Source organism: Chelonoidis abingdonii, chromosome 2 (genome assembly GCF_003597395.2).
Source record: "Chelonoidis abingdonii isolate Lonesome George chromosome 2, CheloAbing_2.0, whole genome shotgun sequence".
Classification (NCBI taxonomy): domain Eukaryota; kingdom Metazoa; phylum Chordata; order Testudines; family Testudinidae; genus Chelonoidis; species Chelonoidis abingdonii.
This window is the reverse complement of record NC_133770.1, coordinates 288,005,091-288,017,318: the sequence shown is the minus strand read 5'-3', so window position 1 is coordinate 288,017,318 and position 12,228 is coordinate 288,005,091. Positions and strand designations below refer to the sequence as shown.

The 12,228-nt window shown below is 43.1% G+C and overlaps 1 protein-coding gene across 1 annotated transcript in view; it reads left to right on the top strand.

The window, feature by feature from the left end:
• The first annotated feature begins 804 nt into the window (after nucleotides 1-804).
• ZFAT (zinc finger and AT-hook domain containing) overlaps nucleotides 805-12,228 on the top strand; it is a 301,679-nt gene continuing 290,255 nt past the window's right edge. Inside the window, exon 1 of the mRNA XM_075063271.1 lies at nucleotides 805-864. The gene's annotated coding sequence lies outside the window, so the exon portion shown is untranslated. The remainder of the gene's footprint in view (nucleotides 865-12,228) is intronic.

Here is a 12,228-nt window from a genome sequence, read left to right as displayed (position 1 = left end):
TGGGGGAAGCGGGGCGGAGGGCGACATGCAGCTCGGGTGCAGGAATCTCTACTTGTATCCCTGCCTGTCCGCTGCCCGGGGCAAAGCGCACCCTACACAGGAGCAGCGCGGGGAAGCGGAGCTGCTCTTCTCCTTCCCAACTCTTACCGCTGACAGCCCAGAAGCATTTCGCCCTGACGCCCTACGCTACCCTGCTCTTCCCTCCGCTGAGCCTGCGCTGACAGTTCTTAGGCAGGAAAACGGGCCGGTAAAGGAAAGTTCGCTAGCGTCCCGCGGCCGCTGCCACACGCACCCGAAGCGCACCCAAGGTGCACAGGGACTGAGGACGGTGCACGGTGCAGGCTACGCGTGCGGACAGGGTGCAGCCGCTGCCCGCTGCACGCGCGCTGGGTTTGGAACATGCAGGCACAGGTGTAGCGGCGACACAGACCGCTCGCGCCGCCGAGCACCCGCTTTCCGCCCCTCCCACCCCCAGGTCGGGCACGCGCGCCTCCAAGCCACGAGGCAGCGGCGCACGCGCCCCCGAGCGGCGAGGAGGGGCGAAGAGGCGGCGGCCTGTGCGCCGATTGGCTACTCCGTGCCGGGTTCCCCGCCCACCCTGTGTGCGAGCGCGAGAGTTGGAGGGGGCGGGGATTGGTTGCTATGGGACTGACGTCAAAGAGTGTTGGGGGACGGGAACGGAGAGACACGGAAAAGGTCAAACTAAAGGCGAGCAGGAGAGGCGGCCGGAGTGGCGGGGGGCCGGGAGCGGGGCTCGCCCGGGCCGCCCCACGGCTGTCGGGGTGGCCCCCGGGCGGGACGGGCCGTGCCCGGCCCGGCGCAGCCCCGCTCGCGGGAGGAGCCGGAGCCCCCATCCCGTCACAGGTAGGGGCAGCTCGAGAGCCCTACGCCACGGGCCGGCGGCTCGCGGGGGAGGGGGCAAGGGCCTCGCCTTGGGGCACGAGCCGGGGGGGAGCAAGGATCGCTGCCCCCCCCCCCAGTACAGGGCACTGGGGCCAGGCAGGGTGGGCAGGACAGGAGGGCTCCCCCTTCCCTCACATTGTCCTGGTGCCCCGCACTGTGGGGCTCTCTGCTAGGGGGAGGGGAAAGACGTCTCTTCCCTTCCCCCCAGTTGGTCTTGTGTTGGGGAAGGGGGTGGTGTGGGAAGGATCTTTCTCCCCTCTCCCCCCACCTCTTGGCTCTGTATTGGGGAAGGGATCAGTCTGGGAAGGAGCTTTCTCCTCCCCCACCCATTTGCCCTAATTGGGGAAGGGGAGGGAATGGGAAGGACCTCTCTTCTCTTCCCTCCCCTCACTGGCCCTTGAGTTGTGGGGGAGGTAGCATGAGAAGAATTGCTTTTTCTCCCCCCACCCACCAACTGGGTGGGTGGGGGGCAGCAGGGCAAGGACCTCTCTTCCTTTCCTCTCCCCACCTCTTTGCCCTTGCAAAAGTGGGGGTGAGCAGAATGAAGAAATTAGGCTACCCACTGACTGCGCCATCCTCCTGAGAACTAGATTCTCAAGCAGGATGGGCTGTCCGGTAGCGCTTATCCTATTACCCAAAGAAACTGATGTTGGAAGTGGGAAGCTGTGGCCCTGAAGGGCAAGATTGTGGGATGGGGCATAAGCAGCATTCTCCCCTCAAGGTGCCACTCATGGAGTATTCAGGAAGGAGATGCTAGGGATAAATTGTACTCTTCCCACAAATGAGGATTCTGGGGTAAAGGATCAAAATGCAGGATCTGTGGCACAAACCATGCACTTCGAAAAAGTGAGTTACCAGGACCATCAGCCAGCAGAGAAAGTAGTTAGTCCACACACTCTAACCCACAGGAGGGTTAGACCTGAAGCAAAACACTAGATTGCATGTGAAATCACAAACTGTAAGTACACAGGCAAACAGATATTGTTTAGAGAGGAGGGATAGGGGTCCTGTGTTTAGGGCATTAGCCTGTGATATAGGAGATCAGGATTCAACTTCCTGCTCTGCCACAGAGTTCCTGTGTGACCTTGTACAAATCACAGTCTCTTTGTGCCTCTATTCCCCCTCTGTAAATTCAGGATAATATTTCTATAATCTGATGGGTGAATGCGAATAAATATGTTAATGATTGACTTGCTTACCTACTCTGATAATGGTAGATTACTTATTTGTACTGCAGTCATGCTTCCAGGAAATCTGTGCTGAGTAAAAAAATTCTCATGTAGAGGATGGGTTTGAAAAGAGACAACACTCCTGTTTAGTCCTAATCTGTTCCATTGTACTGTTTGCAAGGTGCTATCTTTGAGTATTTAAGGTACCACAACTTCACGGTGAGAATAACTTCAGTATGGGCTTTTTGCTGTATTTGCGCAGAATAGAGCTAATCTTTGTTTCATGATTAGAGGAGCAGAGTGGACATAATGTTTTTTAAAAGTGCATCTATCTAAATAGGCACATGTCTGAAATGAGTGACAAATGTCAGCCTTTCTGTTCTGGGAGAGAAGTACCCTGATGTACTTGATAATGCTCAAGAATGCATCTTTGCAATCAGTTTGCAACTTATCACAGTACAGTTTTTGTATTTGCCAGAGCATTGACTGAATGCCACCTGAGTCTGCCTGCCAGTACTTTTGCAGGAAAGTAATAAGGAAGGCTGATGACAGGAAGTTCCCAGACCTGTTAATGAAGTGTAAATAATATTTCAACTTCAAGAAACACTTTCACCTCTCAGCTGACTGATTTATGTAACTGGTGTGATATTGCTTTTTTTAAAAATTATCTAGCTGCTTAAAGTCTCCATAGACACAAACTCAGTAGTTTCCTGGAGTGACTTTGACAAGTAATTTTTTTTTTTTTAAAGCTTTACTATAATTCTGGTTTTCAGATTCCATTTGGCAAGCAGTTTTCTGTCTATTTCTGGCTTTTATGGAAAGGTGCAAGCATGTGTACAGGGCAAAAAAGAGGATTTATTTGACAACATCTAGGTTTTCTCCAGTAATTTGAACTACAAAGCATCACTTTTAAAGTTTTTAATATGTAATTGGCATAGTCCATTTTAAGGTTTAGATGTCCCCTCAGGGGAACTGCTAGATATGTGGAGGGTAAGGGATGGATATGTCCAAAAGGACACAGTGAAATTACAAAAAGAAAGGAGCTGTTTTCCTTTCTTGGAACAAAACGAGTTACATTTAATTTTAATCTTTAACATTCAGGAGCCCTGAAAATACAAAGAACCCAGTTTCATAACTACCCTGGGCATCTTTAATTTGTGCAAGCAGCACTTAGTCAGCAGGTCACTCTAGGGTAGGATCTGATGAGAAACAGTCAAATGAAAAAGAGTCCCATTCAATTACATCATGTAATGGCAGACAGCTAAAAAGTGACAATTTTTTTAAGTGCTTATGTACAAATGCTAGAAGTCTAAATAATAAGATGCGTGAATAAAAGTGCCTTGTATTAAATGAGGATATTGATATACTAGGTATCACAGAAACTTGGTGGAATGAAGGTAATCAATGGGACACAATAAAACCAGGGTACACAATATATCAGAAGGACAGAACAGGTCGTGCTGGGGGTGGAGTGGCACTATATGTGAAAGAAAGCGTAGAATCTAATGAAGTAAAGATCTTTAATTGAACCAAACAGTATCATAGAATCTCTATGGATAGTAATTCCATGCTTGAATAATAAGAATATAGCAGTAGGGATATACTACCGACCATCTGACCAGGATGGTGATAGTGACTGAAATGCTCAGGGAGATTAGAGAGGCTATAAAAATAAAAAAAAAATACAGTAATAACGGGGGATTTCAACTCTCCCCATGTTGACTGGGTACATATCGCCTCAGGAAGGGGATGCTGAGATAAAGTTTCTTGACACCTTAAATGACCACTTCTTGGAGCCCGCAAGAAGAGAGTCAATTCTTGATTTAGTCCTAAGCGGAGCACAGGATCAGGTCCAAGAGGTGAATATAGCTGGACCGCTTGGTAATAGTGACCATAATATAATTAAATTTAACATCCCTGTGGTGGGGAAAACTCCACAGCGGCCCAGCATTGTAGCGTTTAATTTCAGAAAGGGAACTACAGAAAAATAAGGAGGTTAGTGAAACAGAAATTAAAAGGTACAGTACCAAAAGTAAAATCCCTGCAAGCTGCGTGGAAACTTTGTAAAGACATCATAATAGAGGCTTAATTTAAATGTATATTCCCATTTAAAAAACATAGTAAGAGAACTAAAAAAGTAAGTACATCAGAAGCAGGAGGCCTGCTAAACAGCCAGTGGGGCCACTGGATGATCGAGATGCTAAAGGAGCACTCAAGGATGATAAGGCCATTACAGATAAACAAAATGAATTCTTTGCACTGGTCTTCACAGCTGAGGATGTGAGAGAGATTCCCAAACCTGAGCTGTTCTTTTTAGGTGACAAATCTGAGGAACTGTCCCAGACTGAGGTATCATTAGAGAGGTTTGGGAACAAATTGGTAAACTAAACAGTAATAAGTCACCAGGACCAGGTGGTATTCACCCAGGAGTTCTGAAGGAACTCAAATGTGAAATTGCGAAACTACTAACTGTGGTTTGTAACCTATCATTTAAATCAGCATCTCTACCAGATGGCTGGAGGATAGCTAATGTGACACCACTTTTTAAAAAGGGCTCCAGAGGTGATCCTGGCAATTACAGGCCTGACTTCAGTACCGGGGAAACTGGTTGAAGCTATAGTAAAGAACAAAGTTGTCAGACCCATAGATGAACATAATTTGTTGGGAAAGAATCAACATGTTTTTTTGGTGAGGCACAAGTTCCCTTCTACAATCCACTAGAATTTTTGAAGGAAGTTAATGAGGATGTGGGCAAGGGGGGTCTAGTGGATATAGTGTACTTAGATTTTCAGAAAGTCTTTGACAAGGTCCCTCACCAAAGGCTTTTAAGCAAAGTAAGCTGTCATGGGATAAGAGGGAAGGTCCTCTCATGGATTCGTAATTGGCTAAAAGATAGGAAACAAAGGGTAGAAACAAATGGTCAGTTTTCAGAATGGAGAGAGGCGAATATTGTTCCCCAGGGGTCTGTACTGGGGCCAATGCTGTTCAACATATTCATAAATGATCTGAAAAAAGGTAAACACTGAGGTGGCAAAATTTGCAGATGGTACAAAACTACACAAGATAGCTAAGTCCGAAGCAGAGCAAAGAGCTACAAGGGGATCTCACAAAACTGGGTGACTGGGCAACAAAATGTCAGATGAAATTCAATATTGATAAATGCAACATTAGAGAATATAATCTGAACTATGCATATAAAATGATGGGGTCTAAATTAGCTATTACACTCAAGGAAGAGATCTTGGAATCGTTGTGGATTCAGTGTGCAGCAGCCATCAAAAAACCGAACAATGTTGGGAATAATTAAGAAAGAGAGAGATTGCCTCTCTATAATCCATGGTATACCCACATCTTGAATACTGCATGCAGATGTGGTTGCCCCATCTCAAGAAAAGATACATTGGAACTGGAAAAGGTTCAGAAAAGGGCAACAAAAATGTTTAGGGGTATGGAACAGCATCTGTATGAGAAGAGATTAATAAGACTGGGACTTTCAGCTTGGAAAAGATAGAGGTCTATAAAATCATGACTGGTGTGGAGAAAATAAATAAGGAAGAATCCTAATGAAACAATTGGATTGGAGAAACTTACATTATTTTTATCTTGGCATATGGAAAGCCAGTGCTGCCAAAACATATATGGCAGTGACATCTGCATTTCCTTGAGTCGTTTGTGTCTAATGGTTCAGGTAATGACTTGTGTGCTACTTGAATATTCATGTATATTCATGTAAAGTGTACTTTACATCGCATTCTGCAATTCATTTTTTCACACACACACACAAAAAAACTTTTAGGCCTTGGAAGTCAGTGGTAATAAGTTACTAGTCCTCTACTATGTCAAATGTCTACACACAAATTTGCTACTAATATTCTAAGGGTATGCTCAAACATTACATGGCTGGTTTAGATAAGTAACTTGGAGTACAACACAATTAGTTCTCCAGGTACTATCCAATAATGGAAAATGCTCCTACATCACTTTACGTCTGGTGCTGGATGTGGAGATAGATCAGAGGTGGGCAAAATATGGTGGCCTGCGAGACCATCCTGCCCAGCCCTTGAGCTCCTGGCCGGGGAGGCTAGTCCCGGCCCCTCACCCACTGTCCCCCCCCCTTCTCCACAGCCATGCCGCCGCGTGGGGAGTGCTGTGGGTGGCATGGCTGTGTGCTCCTGCAGGGCAGCGTGGCAGTGTATCTGGTTCCAGCTGGGCAGCACCGCGGCCAGACGTGCTGCTTTGAGTGGCTTGATAAGGGGGCAGGGAGCGAATGGGTTGGATTAAGTGGCAGAGGGTCCCAGAAGGAAGTTCTTCACACAGTGCACAGTCACCTCGTGGAACTTGTTGCCTGAGGAGGGTTGTGAAGGCTAGGACTATAACAGGGTTTAAAAGAGAATTAGATAAATTCGTGGAGGTTAAGTCCATTAATGGCTATTAGCCAGGATGGGTAAGGAATGGTGTCCCCAGCCTGTTTTTCAGAGGCTGGAGATGGATGGTAGGAAAGAGATCACTTGATCATTACCTGTTAGGTTCACTCCGTCTTGGACACCTGGCATTGGTCACTATCAGCAGACAGGATACTGGGCTGGATGGACCTTTGGTCTGACCCAGTATGGCCATTCTTACATTCTTCCATTCTTGTCTGGGCCCAAAAAGGAATTCTGCCTTTAAATAAACTGGTGCTGTGACCTTGTTCTATGGTCAGTGTTCAGTCATGCATAAGGGAGATACTATCTTCTTTTCATAGTTAAGGTTGAAATTAATCTTCCATTATTAAATGCCTTTTTTTAAAAAAATCCTTCTGCGTTCCTACTCACTAAATCTGTTTTCCTGAAACTTTACTGGCAGGAATTTTGTCAGCATGTAATGTTTCTGGATATCTTTAAGTAAATTGGGCGTGTTGTTTGGGAGATAAGAGTAAGAAGATGGACTGATGAAGTAACTTTTTGTTTTTGTTTTTTCCAAGCTGTTGTGGAGCTAACAGACACCAAGCTTATCTGTTGATGAGGGCATGTGCCTTTGTTTGGTTCTATGGTGGGATTCGGCAGAATTATCTAATTATTCAAGTGTTTTCTCATACCTGATGAGTCCTGATAGGCATTTTTTAAAAAATCCACAGCTCTAGAAGAGGAATAGCATGTAAGGAACCATATGCAGAGGAGAGGGTATGTTTGGAGGGAGAGTGAAAAAGCGAATGCCATTTTGGGAAATGAATAGTAGTGCTGGTCTGGGAAGAAACAGAGGCCCATTTTGTCTTTAAGGCTATGTCTACACTACAGACCTTACAATGGCACAGCTCTCTCTTGGCAGCATAATTAAACTATCCTCAACAAGCGGCATTAGCTATGTCATCAGGAGAGTCTCTCCTGTGGGTATAACACTGTCCATACTAGCACTTCTGCCGGTGAAACTTTTGTCAGTCAGGGATATGTTTTCACATCCCTGACTGACAAAAGTTTCATCAAAAAAAGTGGTAATGTAGACAAAAAATAGTTTCAGGTATAAACTCACATTATATACTCCCTTCTTCACATCATATATAGCTTTGTCTCCCTGTGTTCGGTGTGATAAGCAGGTTGGGTATCTGAAGAGGAGCAGGGTCCATCCTTGTGAAGTTCATAACCTAAGCAAGGACTCTTATAACTGAGCAATTCTGACACATTTTTTAAAACACAGGGAAATGCCCAGGCAAAACACATAAGTTGGGTTTAGGATTTTAAATGTCAGCCATGATTAGAGGACTAAAACACTTGAGTTCATTATTGTTTTTTCAAAATCCACAAATGTTTGTGTGAAAATTCAGAATTATGGTTATACTTTTTAAAAAAGAAAGAAAGAAAACATGGAAAATTCACATTGAAGGTCACCCAAACCATACAAATACAACAAACTTTGTATCTTCTTTAAGACAATATACAATTACCAAAAAAAGGTGGGTATTTACATTTAACTGTCCACTTTCAGAACCATTGTTTGGACCTGTTTCTCCAAATGTGCAAGAACTTTCAAATGTGAAAGTGTTGCTGTAGTGTGAGATTTAGTAGAGATCCATAGCAGCTGTATTTGTTATTAAACTCTCCCAAATACTGAGATATTTATAGTCTTTGTTCCTGTTTAATCTTTTTGTCTGATAATTTTTGTAATTTTTTTGGAGGAAAAATACAGTGCTTTTAATGTTTATAGAGTCCAAGGCTTGAAGGAACCATTGTGATAATCTATTCAGACCTCCTGTATAACACAGACCAGAGAATTTACCTGAAAAAATTCATAGAGCAGCATATATTTTTAGAAGAACATCCAATCTTGATTTTAAAATTGTCAGTGATGGAGAATCCACCACAACCCTTCATAAACTGTTCAATGGTTAATTACACTCACTGTTAAAAAATGTACACACATTTTAGCATGGAACTTCCTGTATAAATCAGAAATACCAGATGGAGTTTTAAGTGACTGTCATGTACAATTTAGGAAATGAACATTTCAGATACTAATAAAAGGACCAGATTGGAAATACATAATGAACCCAAGAGTATCCTTTTCAGCATATGTGATATTTAGCTGTACCATTCTACCCTTGCTGAGAGGTGAGCATTAAAATTCCTGTGCATCAGAGAACTATTTACTCGCTGCGTATAGTTGGGATTTATATGTACTGTTGAAATAGAAAACTTTAAATTTAAAACTATAAGTTGATGTTTTGCCCCAAAGAACCCTTAATATCAAATCTACTTACTGTCTTAAATATTTATTCTATATTTGTAAAAATCTCTTGTGGCAAATTGTCCTCTCTTGCAAGTAGAGTCAGCGTTGGAAGCAATGACTGGATTGCTCCAGGGATCTGTTTCACAACCAAGTTTGTTCACTGTATGTCTCAGTGACCTGGAAGAAGGCATGTGCAGTAAGGTGATAAAAATTTGCTCAGGAGATGACACAAACTCTGCTTTTGTCTGAGGCAGAAAGGGGGAGGAGTGGGCAGATGGCAGTCAGTACAAAAGAGGTGAGTAATCAAATTCATAACTAGAAGCCTGAGCAAAATATTTCGTGCATTCTGTATGAGACATTTTAAATACAAAACATATGAAAATGGAATCCATCTAAATATACATTTAATAAAACAGTCAGGTGGTAGAAACCTTTAGAAGGTATGGAGGCAGAATGGCTGGAGCTGCATGAACTGAAGGGCAGGAGAATCCTAGTTGCCAGCCCCTATCATCACCCCCAAGGGAGCACCTGTGGACATAGGAAGCTCCCAACCCCTCTGAGGCAAGAGCAGATGGAACCATGTGGACTGAAAGGCATTTTTTTTTAATCAAATCTTCAAATTACACAGACTCAGTTATGTGTTTGGTGTGGTGCATGTTATTTTTTAATATCTGTCTCAGCGGGGTGGGTACGATGGAGTACAGGCCTGTAATCTGGGACATCGATGAGAGAACAGAGTGGCTGGGGCACCTGAATAATGCAATGGGGGAGAGGGTGGAAAGGCACAGTGTTTTTTTTGTTTGTTTGTTTGTTTTTTAATAAAGTATTAAGACATGCACCTCTGAAACCTTGTTTGTATGTTTGTCTACTTTTCTTTGCCCGTATTGTCTAGTTAGATTGAAAGCTCTTTGGAGCAGGGCCTGTCTTAACAATATGCGCATACAGTGCCTGGCCCAATCTCTGTGGCTCCTGGTCAGTACTGGAATACAAATGCTAAATGCAGAGAAAGTTCTGTGACTGGGCTGGTTGCAAATAACTTAATATTAATTACTAGGGTCACTAAATAAAGGCATGAAGTATAACAGAAGTTATCCAGATTCTTTTTGGTCTAGAGGTCACACTAAAAAATTGGACATACTACTTTTAATTTAAAAGGATATTGTACTAAGAGCAAGCTGAATGACCCTGTTGATGCCATAGTTAACTTTTTTGAACAGTTATAAACTATAAGACAGGTCTATATTTCTGTAAAAGTGAGGATTAGAAAGATAGTAAAAGAAAACAGAATATTCGCAAGGAGTGTTCTACATGCTATTGCTGCATGTTGAGGGCTCTTCTGAGGCATATTGAATCCTACAGAAAAAAGAAAGCTAAAGTGTATTTACTACAAGCTGTTTGATCTGGAGGCAAAAACAAGAACAAGGGGGCATAAATTAAAGCTGAAGAACAACTTGACATTGCAAGAATTCAGACACATAGCCATATGTAAGAATAAGTCAAAGTGCAAAATGGGGCAACTAGTGTATAATAAAGAATTAGACACCTATGTAGAGAACAAAAAAAGATAGTGGGTTAACACTCGTATATAATATATTAAAATACTGTATGGGCCTTAGTGGACTTTCTTCATCCAGCCACTTCCTTGTTTCTGTTGGCTGATACAGTGCAGTTCAGCCAAGTACAAGGTCTGCAAGTGTCACTAAAGAGTTTGTTTCAGAAGATCCAAGGCTTCTGTCCTTATTTTCTCACAATAGTTTGGTTTTTGTAGCAAGTTAAACATAATTTAAATTATATTTGCTACTGTCATGTATTGAGCAATTACTAGGTAGAAGGTTACTGTATCTGCCATAAAACTTAAAAAGGTAATTTTATCTCTCAGTTAATTCAGCATTGCATTTGTTATTCCAGGGATCGCTGAGCATCATTTTTGTTTCCATTAAATTAGTCTTAGCTGTTGGTGTCAAACATATTTCAGTCAATTTAATATTAGAGTGGCAAGTGTATACCTTATGCTGACAGGATTTCTTTAGAACTTGCTCTTAAATGGGCAGGTATTTAGGGCATCTCTTGTGTACAAGTATAGTATTGCAACTAGCTGCAAGTAGTTGCAACTTGTGGTAATGTATTACACATGTGACCACCGATGTTCAATGAAATAATTAGATCAGAAGGTTCACCAGTGTCTTAGCTGGCAGTTGATATATTTGAACAAATGAGTTATTTTCTTCAAGGTTGCCTCTGCATTTTACAGTTTTCGACACTGTCAGGGTTCCCTCCCCACTCTGGGGTACATATTGGGGGGGATCCACATGAAAGACACCTGAAGCTTATTTTTACCAGCTTAGGTTAAAAACTTCCCCAAGGCACAAATCCTTTCCTTGTCCTTGGATGGTATTGCTGCCACCACCAAGTGATTTAGACAAAAATTCAGGAAAAGGGTTGCTTGGAGTCCCTTGTTCCCCAAAATATTGCCCCCAAACCCCTTCACTGCCTTTCCTGGGGAGGCTAGAGAATAATATACTAACCAACTGGTTACAGTGTAAGCACAGACCAAACCCCTTGGTTTTCAGGACACTGAAAATCAATCAGGTTCTTAAAAGAAGAATTTTATTTAAAGAAAAAGTAAAAGAATCACACCTGCAAAAATCAGAATGGAAGGTAACTTTTCAGGGTAATAAAAAGATTTAAAACACAGAGAATTCCCCCCTAGGCTCAGCTGCAGAGTTACAAAAACAGGAATAAAACTCCCTCTTAGCATAGGGAAAATTCACAAGCTAAAACAAAAGATAATCTAACACAGTGGTTCCCAAACTTGTTCTGCCACTTGTGCAGGGAAAGCCCCTGGCGGGCCAGGCCGGTTTGTTTACCTGCTGTGTCTGCAGGTTCGGCTGATCGCGGCTCTCAGTGGCTGCGGTTCGCTGCTCCAGGCCAATGGGAGCTGCTGGAAGCGGCAGTCAGTATGTCCCTTCTCCCACACCGCTTCCAGCATCTCCCATTGGCCTGGAGTAGCGAACCGCAGCCACTGGGAGCTGCGATCGGCTGAACCTGTGGAAGCGGCAGGTAAACAAACCAGTCCGCCAGGGGCTTTCCCTGCATAAGTGGCAGAACAAGTTTGGGAACCACTGATCTAACGCATTTCCTTGCCCTTTACTTACAATTTTTGTAATCTTAGATTAATCATTTCAGGTATGGTTTCAGGACATGTTTTACTTGCCTGGTCTCTCTGTAGAACTGATAAATGAAATTGTTTTTAATTGTTCACTTTATTAATGTAACTTCTGTTCACCATTCACTACACTTGCCTGCATTGTAACTTCTGTTCACTGTTTGCCATATTGTAATTCAAACCCCATTTTAAAACACTCACTCCATCTTGTAAAAGCTTCCTCCAACCTTCATTTTTGCAAACCCTGCTGTAATCTTATTAGTTAGTTTAGATGTGTGAATGAGGCAT